An 11040-nucleotide genomic window follows, 5' to 3' on the forward strand; every position below is an offset into this window, starting at 1 on the left:
CTTGGCTATTGTAAATAGTGCTGCTATGAACATTGGGGTGCAGGTGTCATTTTGAAGCAGGGTTCCTTCTGGATACATGCCCAGGAGTGGGATTCCTGGGTCATATGGTAAGTCTATTCCTAGTGTTCTGAGGAATCTCCATCCTGTTTTCCACAGTGGCTGCACCAAACTGCATTCCCACCAGCAGTGTAGGAGGGTTCCCCTTTCTCCACAGCCTCTCCAGAATTTGTCATTTGTGGATTTTTGAATGATGGCCATTCTGACTGGTGTGAGGTGGTACCTCATTGTAGTTTTGATTTGCATTTCTCTGCTAATTAGTGATATTGAGCATTTTCTCGTGTGCTTATTGATCATTTGTATGTCTTCCTTGGAGAATTGCTTGTTTAGATCTTCTGCCCATTTTTGGATTGGGTTGTTTGGTTGTTTCTTATTAAGTTGTATGAGCTGCTTATATGTTCTGGAGATCAAGCCTTTGTCGGTTTCACTTGCAAAAATTTTCTCCCATTCCGTAGGTTGTCTTTCTGTTTTACTTATGGTGTCCTTTGCTGTGCAGAAGCTTGTAAGTTTCATTAGTCCCATTTGTTTGTTCTTGCTTTTATTTCTATTGCTTGTGTAGACTGCCCTAGGAGAGCATTTTTGAGATGTATGTGAGATAATGTTTTACCTATATTTTCTTCTAGGAGGTTTATTGTATCTTGTCTTATGTTTAAGTCTTTGATCCATTTTGAGTTTATTGTTGTGTATGGTGTAAGGGAGTGTTCCAGCTTCATTGCTTTACATGCTGCTGTCCAGTTTTCCCAACACCATTTGCTGAAGAGACTGTCTTTATTCCATTGTATATTCTTGCCTCCTTTGTCGAAGATGAGTTGACCAAAAGTTTGTGGGTTCATTTCTGGGCTCTCTGTTCTGTTCCATTGGTCCATATGTCTGTTCTTGTACCAGTACCATGCTGTCTTGATGACTGGAGCTCCCTAGTATTGTCTGAAGTCTGGGAGAGTTATTCCTCCAGACTCTTTCTTTCTCTTCAGTAATGCTTTGGTAATTCTAGGTCTTTGATGGTTCCATATAAATTTTATGATTTGTCCTAGTTCTGTGAAATATGTCCTGGGTAATTTGATAGGGATTGCATTAAATCTGTAGATTGCCTTGGGCAGTGTGACCATTTTAACAATATTGATTCTTCCAATCCAGGAGCATGGGCTATCTTTCCATTTTTTAAAGTCTTCCTTAATTTCCTTCATCAGTGGTTTATAGTTCTCTGTGTATAATTCTTTCACCTCCTTGGTTAGATTTATTCCTAGGTATTTTATTACTTTGGGTGCTATTTTAAAGGGGATTGTTTCTTTACTTTCTTTTTTGTTGATTCATCGTTAGTGTAAAATGCAGCTGATTTTTGAACGTTAATTTTGTAACCTGCTACCTTGCTGAATTCTTCGATCAGCTCTAGTAGTTTTTGTGTGGACCTTTTAGGGTTTTCTATATATAGTATCATGTCATCGGCATATAGTGACACTTTTACCTCTTCTTTTCCAATTTGCATCCCTTTTATTTCTCTCTCTTGCCTGATTGCTGTGGCTAGGACTTCCAGGACTATGTTGAATAGGAGTGGTGATAGTGGGCAGCCTTGCCTTGTCCCAGATTTTAGTGGGAAGCTTTTGAGTTTTCCACCGTTGAGTACTATGCTGGGTGTAGGTTTGTCATATATAGCTTTTATTATGTTGAGATATGTTCCCTCTGTACCCACTTTGGTGAGAGTTTTTATCATAAATGGGTGTTGGATTTTATCAAATGTTTTTCTGCATCTATTGAGATGATCATGTGGCTTTTGTCCTTTCTCTTGTTGATGTGATGTATTACATTGGTTGATTTGTGTATGTTGAACCAGCCTTGTGTCCCTGGGATGAACCCACTTGGTCATGATGTATACTCTTTTTTATGTGTTGTTGGATTCTGTTTGCTGATATTTTGGTGAGGATTTTGGCATCTATGTTCATCAGTGATATTGGTCTATAATTCTCTTTTTTGGTAGTGTCTTTGCCTGATTTTGGTATCAGGGTGATGGTGGCTTCATAGAATGAAGAGTTTGAGAAGGACTGGTATGAGTTCTTCTTCGTATGTTTGGTAGATTTCCCGGTGAAGCCGTCCTGTCCTGGACTTTTATTTGTAGGGAGGTTTTTTATTGCTAATTCGATTTCATTTCTAGTGATTGGTTTGTTCAAGTGGTCAGTTTCTTCTTGATTCAGTCTTGGTGAACTGTATGTTTCCAGAAACTTGTCCATCTTCTCTAGTTTATCCAGTTTGTTTCCATATAGTTTTTCATAATATTCTCGTATGCTATTCTGTATTTCTATTTTATTTGTTGTAATTTCTCCATTTTCCTTTCTTATTTTATTAATCTGTGCTCTTTCATTTTTCTTCTTTGTGAGTTTGGCCAGAGGTTTGTTGATTTTATTTACTTTTTCAAAAAACCAGCTTTTGGTTTGATTAATTTTTTCTATGGTTTTTTAAATCTCTATTTTATTTATTTTCTCCCTGATCTTTATAATTTCCTTCCTTCTGCTGCCTTTTGGGTTTTTTGTTCTTCTTTTTCTAGTTCTTTTAGATGGTGGGTTAAATTGTTTATTTGAGATTGTTCTTTTTTGAGGAAGGCCTGCATCACTATAAGCTTCCCTCTTAGCACTGCCTTTGCTGTGTCCCATAAATGTTGTGTGGTTGTGCTTTCATTTTCATTTGCCTCAAGGTATTTTTTAATTTCAGCTTTGATTTCCTCATTGACCCATTGTTTTTTTAAATAACATATTGTTTAATCTCCATGCTTTCCTTTTTTTCTCCTTTGTTTCTCTGTTGTTGATTTCTAGTTTCATGACATTGTGGTCGTAAAGATGCTTGAGATAATTTCTTATCTTCTTAAAATTGTTCAGGCTTCTTTTGTGCCCAAGTACATGATCAATCCTAGAAAATGTTCCATGTGCACTCGAAAAGAATGTATATCCTATTTTGGGGGGGTGTGATGCTCTGAAAATATCCACCAAACCTAATTTTTCTATTGTATTATTTAGTTTCTCTGTTGCCTTATTTATTTTCTGTCTGGAAGAGCTGTCTAGTGATGTTAATGCGGTGTTAAAATCTCCAACTATAATTGTATTCCCATCAATATCCCCCTTTATCTCTGTTAGTAATTGTTCTATGTACTTAGGTGCTCCCATTGCATTTGGTGAGTACACAAATGATAGGTGAGCAAAGTGATAGGAAATTTGGCATGGCAACACCTTCAACATTTTCATTCAACTTAAATTATTTTTGTTGTTTTTTTAAACTCCTTATTGTGGAGTTTTTCAAACATTCACAAAAACAGAGAGTATAGTATAATGAAACCTCAGGTATCCATCAACCAGCTTCAACCAACATCAGTATTTAGCCATTGTTATTACCCCCCACAATGTACACACACACACACACACACACACACACACACACACCACACACTATGTTTTTTTCCTTTGGCTGGATTATATTAAGGCAAATCCCAGATATTGCATCATTTCACTATAAATACCTCACTATATATGACTTTAACATCAGCACAATACCATTATATCAAATACAGTTTTTTCAAATCTTCAACGTCATGTAATTCCCAACCTGTCTGATTTTTCCTAATAATCTAAAAATTTTTTTTTATAATTGAAAGTCCACATGTTGAATTTTATTAATATGTTCCTTAGATTTTTTTTAATATGTAGAAGTTCTTCCTCCTTTGTTTTCATACCATGTCTCTGTGGAAGAAAACAAGGCATTTGTTTTGTAGACTTGCCCACATTCTGGATTTGACTGATTGCAATTTCATGTGTTACTTGACATCTTCCTCTGTGCTCTGTAATTCTTGGTTATTTGCGGTTAAATCTAAAGCAGAAAAGTCAGCAAACTGTAGGCCAAAGCTATGGGCCAGCTGCTTGTTTTTGTAAATAACTTTTTTGGGGAACATAGCCATGCTCGTCTGTGACTGCTGTATCAGTAGAGTTAAACAGTTATGACAGAGACCGTACTGGCTGCAAAGCCAAAAATATTTACTATCTGGCCCTTTAGGAAAATGTTTGCCAATTCCTGCTCTAGAGGTTGGAATAAATTCAATGAATTCTCTGACTTCTAAACACAGTCCTTCCTCGTCTCCTACTGTGTAGGAGCAATACTAACACCTTACAATAATTGGGATCTGCCATGTCAACCAACAGAGTAATTCCTTTATTTACTGGGTGGGTTACATGCGGGGCGAGCCCAAAGCGGCCATGTGGCAGTCACAGCTTCCAATTCAGAAAACTGTGCCGAGCCACACGTCAGAAGGGGCATCGCCCACTCCCACGGGCGTCAGGACCTCTCACACAGCAGAACTTAAGGTTGCGAGATCAAAAGGCGCCAGACTCTACTTGAGTCACTGGAAGTAACAATGTCAGACTCAGTTCCATCTATGGCCTCCTGGGTCCATCTGTTCAAGCTCTTGAGGGCACAGCACCACATTAGCCACAGGTTTGTCTGGCTCCTCCTGGGTGACGGCGTATCACTTGTGAACGGTGCTATCCCAGGGTTAGTTAAGCCCTCAAAACCCTGTTGCAGTACTGTTGGGACGTCAGCTTCCTGGTGTCAGAGTAAATAGCATGACTCAGGAATTGTGTGCCTGTTGGCCCATTGTTGCACTTTCTTTTCAGTAATTTCTTCCCGTATCTGAAGCACTACCCTGTCAGGTATCATGTCAGATATCATTTCAATGGGTCATGATTTCCGCAAGCCCTCAGATGGCAGTGCTGACAGAGACACCACAGGCAACAAAGCCAAATGTGCCCTTACAACTGCTGTAAGGACACAGTGCTCCCCACTCCGTATTAGAAGGTATCCCATGTGAAGGCTTCACCAGGCAGATGGCTGGCCAGGGCCAGGGCAGTCACACAGAGTCCCATGTTCAGAAGGGCCCATACTTGGTTTGATGTTCTGCTGTTGCTGCCTTGACATTCTTAATAATTTCTAAACGTGAGACCCTACATTTTCATTTTTGTACTTGGCCTTGCAAATTATGTCGCCGGTTCTACGGCTGGTCTTGGAAGTCCATACAGTTGGCCCCAAGAATATCATCTATCCCTGAAAAAAAAATGGCCCAAATGTGCACGGTCCCATTGCACACACACTAATGTGGCTGAGGAGAGAAGCTGGCTTGACAGCCACAGGAGGAGTCATTCCAGCCTCCGGCTTGTCCCACGTCTCCTGGGAGTTAACACCCGCTCGGAAACCGGTCTGCCTCCTCGTCAGCACAGGGCCCTTACGCTTCTCCCGCGTGGTCTTTGCAGGAGCTACCAGCAATTCACCAAAGAGTTTCTAGTGACTTTGAAACTCAATAGGGAAGAGGTCAAATTTGTCCCCTGTGTTGCCAGAAAGCACAGTGACCTCTATTGACCTCCTCCCTGGAGACCAGTCACGTGCCTTCCGAGAGGGAGCCATGCCTAGTTTCAGACTCCTATTATTCCTTCCCTCAGAGCCATGGGTACAAGGTTGCCTGACATTTACGTAAGTGAGACTAGCCATCCACCCAAGTGACCCTTCCCAAAGCAGTATCCGCTCGTGAGGACACCTTCCATCTACGACTCCAGGCATGTTAGAACTGGAAGCCTTTAAATGACAAGTTTTTTTTTTTTTTTTTTTTTTTTGGCCTAAAAAAAAAAAGAGCCCTCACTTGGATGCGCTCCATTACCAGATGCCTTATGAGGGAATGATCAACTGGTTTAGGCACTTTGTACTTTATTCTAACAGTCAAATTGGAACGTAAGGATTTTAAGTAGAAGAAAAACTCTGATTAGATTTTTATTGGGGAAAAAATATTACTCTAAGTGCAACATGGAAGTTGAATTTTAACATAGTACAATTAGAAGCTGAGATACCTGTAGGAAGGTTATTGCAAGTTCTGGTAGGACTCACTAGAGCAGTGACAGAGATGATGGAAATAAATAAACTGAGTGAAGAGATTTAATCTATAAGACTTATCTGCACATAGGACAGGAGGGAGAAGCAGGGATCAAAATAGACACCCAGGCTCTCGGCTTGGAAAACTGGACAAACTCTAGTCACTCACACTAGGAGCACAGAAGGAGTCAAGGGCTGGTGGGAGAAAGGGTTGTGGATCATTTCAGTTGGGGATGCTTGGGTTTAATGCAGAACAGGCCGGCTTTCTAGCCATATTCTGGATTGAAACCGGCTCTCCCCCCATCACATTCCAGGCTGTCAAATGCTAATCAGAGAAGCAGTCAAAGAGACGTGTCCAGAGGGATAGATGGGTCTATAAACCAAGGAGAAACATCTGGGCTGGAGACCAGAATCTATGCCCCATCAAAAGACAGATAGCAACTAAGGTTATGGGAACAGACGAGCTATTCCAGGGAAAGGAGTAGATGGAAGAAATAAAAGGGCTATTCTCATAGCCCTAAAAACACCAGGATAAAGAAAGAAGAGTCTTCGTCAAAGACTGAGGAAGAGTGGCCAGAGAGCTGGGGGCTGAGGCAGGGGCGACCAGGATAGTACAACATTACAGAAGCCAAGATGATGTGATGTTTAAAGGAAAGAGAAATTATCAACAGAGCCAAATGCTGCCAAAGATGAAATAAAATAAGATCTGCAGTGAGGAGTCAGTTTCCCGCCTAAATGCCTTCAAAGATTCTCCTTTCCCTACAGAGACATAGTCATGAACAGGACCCAGCTGTTGGGGTCTGCTCGTGCTCAGGACACGAGAAGGTTTTTAAAGAGAGAGCACTTAGTACCAGGAGCTGGTCGGGCGAGTCCTGCAAGGCTGAAAGTGCAAAAGGGGAAACGGGCAATAATCCAGAGACTAGGAACTGTGGGGAGCAAACCACAGCTCCTTGGAATGGGGAACCTAAGGGAAAGTTGGTATTTCCAGAACTGGAGAGCTTGGAGAAGGAGCTCTGAGTGCCTGGAATTCAGACTTCTTGGAGGAAGCTCTGGAAAACTGGTACTCAGACCACTGAGGATGGAGAATCCACCAGAGGCTTGGGTTAATTATCAAAGAATTTTAAGGTCCATCTGGTGAAGGATCAGTGGGGTTGGTTCACTAATTGTCAAGAGGGTCACCACTCAGCTGCTATTGTCACTCGTGGGGCGTGGAAAAGCTGGAGCCAATTGCCCGCGACTCGTGAGAAACATGGACAGCGGGAAAAGTCAGCTTCCTCCTTCGCTCACTCTCCAACTCTTTCCAGTGCCTCCTGTTGGCAAAACCTAACAGGTGAGCAGCTGTTGTTCTAAACTGTTTGTAGTCATTCTAAACCTGCCATGTGTTCACGCAATTCCATGCATCTGGGTGGCTGTTGTCTCTGCCTGAAGGGCCCACTGATTCCCCAGCCCCTTTACCACCCCAAGTTGGCTGGCTAACCCCCATTCCTTATCTGTCCCCAGCCCAACACTCTCCTGCCTGGGCTCCCCGAGAGCCTTGGGCATCCCTCTGGAGCACTTCTTACACTGCCGGCTATATCTCTAACAAGACTTGGAGCTGCCGGTGGGCGTGCACTGTGTCTCACTCACGTCAGTAGCCCCAGCATCAGTTGCAGTGCCTGGAACATAACAGTCAAATTTGGCTGCTAAGTTCCAAGGAAGGAAGTAGGAGAGGACAAGCCTGGGATTGGACTGTGGAGGGACTTAGATGCCCAGCTTTGGAATTCATATTTCGTTTGGTCACTGCTAGGTACCTTGTGAATGCTTTTTGGTCACATAGTGAAACTGACCCTCGCCTTAGTCAGATGGCCTGGACAAGAGCGACTGGGAGTGTGAAGCCTCTGAGGAAGTTGGTGCTGTGGGTGAGCAGGGGAAACGGGATGGGGCAGGAGAACCACAGTGGGAAGCAGAGGCGATACAGACATCCGGGAGATGGGACTTCAGGACCGAAACCTTGTTTAGATGGGAGAGGAGGCAAAAGTAACACTAGGATTTTATGCTTAGGCTTCTGGAAGGGTGACGGCCCTGTTTTCAGAAAGGAGAGGTGGGGAAGAAAGAGTTTCTTGAGAGGAAGGAGAAGCTAAGTTTGATTTCACTCATGTGGTGTTTCAGTTGCTAATGGGGAGAGCCTAGATTTTAGCTCCTCTTGGCCCATGTTAAACTGTATACATTAATAAGCCTTAAACTTTGACATTCACAAACATCTGCAGGGTCCAAAAGTAAAGTCCTTGTGGTCCCCTCCCTCTCTCCCTTGACTTAATCCTGAATGAACAATGTCTGTCTCTCACCACTTGCTTGTAATCATTTCCCCAAGGCAGTGGAAAGAGGGGTCATGGTGAGGAAGGGACAGTTACCTGAGCAGGGAGGGCTGGGGACAGAGGAGGTGGCAGCAGATCGTGGGTGAGGCAGGAATGAAAACAAGTGGGGATGCAAGGCCGGTGCCAGGTCTCTGGACTCCAGAGTCAGCAGCGTGCCATCCAGGTCAAGCTAGCGGAGGCCTAAGAGAAGCAAAATCACTGTCCACCATCTTCAAACTGCCACTGAGCGAGCCCCAGTTGTGAAACAGAGCCACCCTGTCTTTTCTGCTTCCCCATCTCCTCCCTGGGAGACCCGCCTCCAACCAACCCACAACAAAAAAGCCCCAGGCACCCAGGTCTCTGGTTAAGAAACATTCTTGTTTTTTTAAGTTAAAAACTGTTACCTCAGTAATAAATGTTCATTGCCGGGAAAAAAAATGAGAAAATACAGTCAGGGAGAATAATAATTTCATCGCCCTCAGATGAGTACTGTTGGTATTTGGTCTTTTATCCGAAATTTTACATTTTTGTATATGTGCGAATCTATGCATTCACATATTGTTTCTTAATGTTTCTCCCAGATTTTAGGTGGGAAAAATAATGGGCAGTCTTCCAAAGTCACTAATGGATGTTGTTCAGTCCTACTGCACCACTTGGAGTCTGAATCCCCTGCTGACCTCAACAACCCACGTGGCTGAAGCCCTGGCATAACCAGGTCAGCCTCCGGCCGACTCGGTAGTGCTTCACGCACCCCAGATGAGGGCGCTCTCTCTTGCATAAGTCCGTGGGTGGATTTTTTTTAGCCAAGGCAGTCCTAAATGTCAACAAGAAGGCGCCACATGCTTGGGACTATCTCAGTGTGCTCCAAAGGGGAGGGGTGCTGGGCCCAAGCATTTCTTTGTGGGAGTGGGGAATGGGGGGGAGGCATTCTGGTGAAGAGAGAAGAAGGAAGAACTCTCATTTGGAAAATGCCCATTACACGCCAGTTAAGCACTGCTGGGTGAACCATCCATCACCCTTGTATCAAAAGTTCAGGGGACCCAGGGGAGAAGCCTCTGCCTGCATCCTGTTTGAAGGTGGGGATGTCAGGCTTTTGGGAGTGGTTCTTCACTCAGAACTTTTCAGAGATGCCTGAAAAATAGAGGCAAGTCAAGGGTCTCAAAACTAGCTCCTTGAGAACAACTGCAGGTGACGCTGCGGTCACTCTCTAGGGCTGGGCAGGTACAGGTGGCAGAGCCAGGACCATCTGAAGCTTCCGCCTGCCTTCCCAAAGATGACCAGCAGGTGGTAGCAGAGCACAGTGCAAATCAGGACCTGGGAAAGACAAGTTGGAACCCTCATACTTTTTTTGATTGATTGATCCTTTTTTTTTTTTTCTTTTCCACTTCATGGATAACTTAATGAGTCCCACCTCAGGGGGCTAGCCCATGATTGTCTCCTAACCCTTTGGAGATTTGGAGTCTAGGGATCGTATGTCCTCACTCACCACCATTCTGGTTTTCACACTCCCAAGTTAGAACACCTTTCCCATGAGAAGCGCACTATTTGACAAGCTGGCTTCCATCTTTGTGTACCTTCAGGCCTGGACGCCTTTTCTTACTTGAACACTTACTAGTTCTGAATTGTTGGAAAAGTTACCAAGCCCCCTTTTTCTAGTGAGGATATTAACCATTATGATGAGGATTAAAATCAGCACCCAGCTTGAAATGTGGTAAGGAGCCCAGTGATGCTGAGATTGTGATTAGGCTTCTAGTAATTCAATGTGTATTTATTTGGGGAAAAAATGACAGCTGTACTTTGTTTCACGCACTGTTCTAGGCATTAGGGATATAGAGTGGAAAACAGAATTCCACGCCCTTCTGAAGCTTATAAGCTTATATTTTAGTGAAATGTACAGGCAACAAAAAGTGAGTAAAATAAATATTAATATACCTTTAGTTAGTGGTTTTATTTAAAAAAGAAAAAGAATGACTTGGGAAGTCTCTTGGTCTCGGATGGTGTCTCTGAGGTGAGGAAATCAGTTTGAGCAGAGACCTGCCTGCAGTGGGGCAATGACCCATGCACATGTTGAAGTGTTTCAAGTTGACAGGTACTAAGCGAAATTGTCAGTGTTCTGACAGTCTGACTCTAAAATGTTTTTATCCAGGTTAATTTATCTGACCTCTTGACAAGGATTTTGGTAGGCCTTCCTTATTTGTGGTTTTTTTTTTCTTTTAAAGCTTCCTTCCCTTTTTAGGAAGAGCAAAAAATCCTAGTGCATCTTAACAGTTATCTATTATGCCATGTTGGAAGAACTTCTTTTTATTTCTACAAAGACACTTAACTTTCTTTACTAAAAATCTCTCTGCCTTTCCTTGCCCACACCCCCCTCTTGTCCACACTCCTCTTTGCCCCAGGAGGCTGATCTGTGTGGACTAAGGCCTCTAAGTCGTCTCCCTCTGGTTGGGTTGGGCTCGGTGGAACTCTGGGAGGAAACTGGAGGAAGGTGAGAAGAGAGATGGTGAGGCGGTTATTCTGGGGCTCTGCCCTTGACTGGAGCTGCAAGGCCTCCAGCTTTCTGTGTCCCTCAACCAAACTGCTCCTCGCTGCTCCTCTCAAGGTAGCTGACTCTCTCTCATTATGTTCTCGGGTGGTGCTCCATCCTCTCATCTTTTGGAACCTAGGAGTGGTAACACTTTGGCTATGACTTTCTTGACATCCTTTTGAAAAGGGAGCCCAAAATCTTAGCCAAATAAGTGGGTTGGAACAGATCTAGCATGGA

Source organism: Camelus bactrianus, chromosome 13, assembly GCF_048773025.1.
Source record: "Camelus bactrianus isolate YW-2024 breed Bactrian camel chromosome 13, ASM4877302v1, whole genome shotgun sequence".
NCBI lineage: Eukaryota > Metazoa > Chordata > Mammalia > Artiodactyla > Camelidae > Camelus > Camelus bactrianus.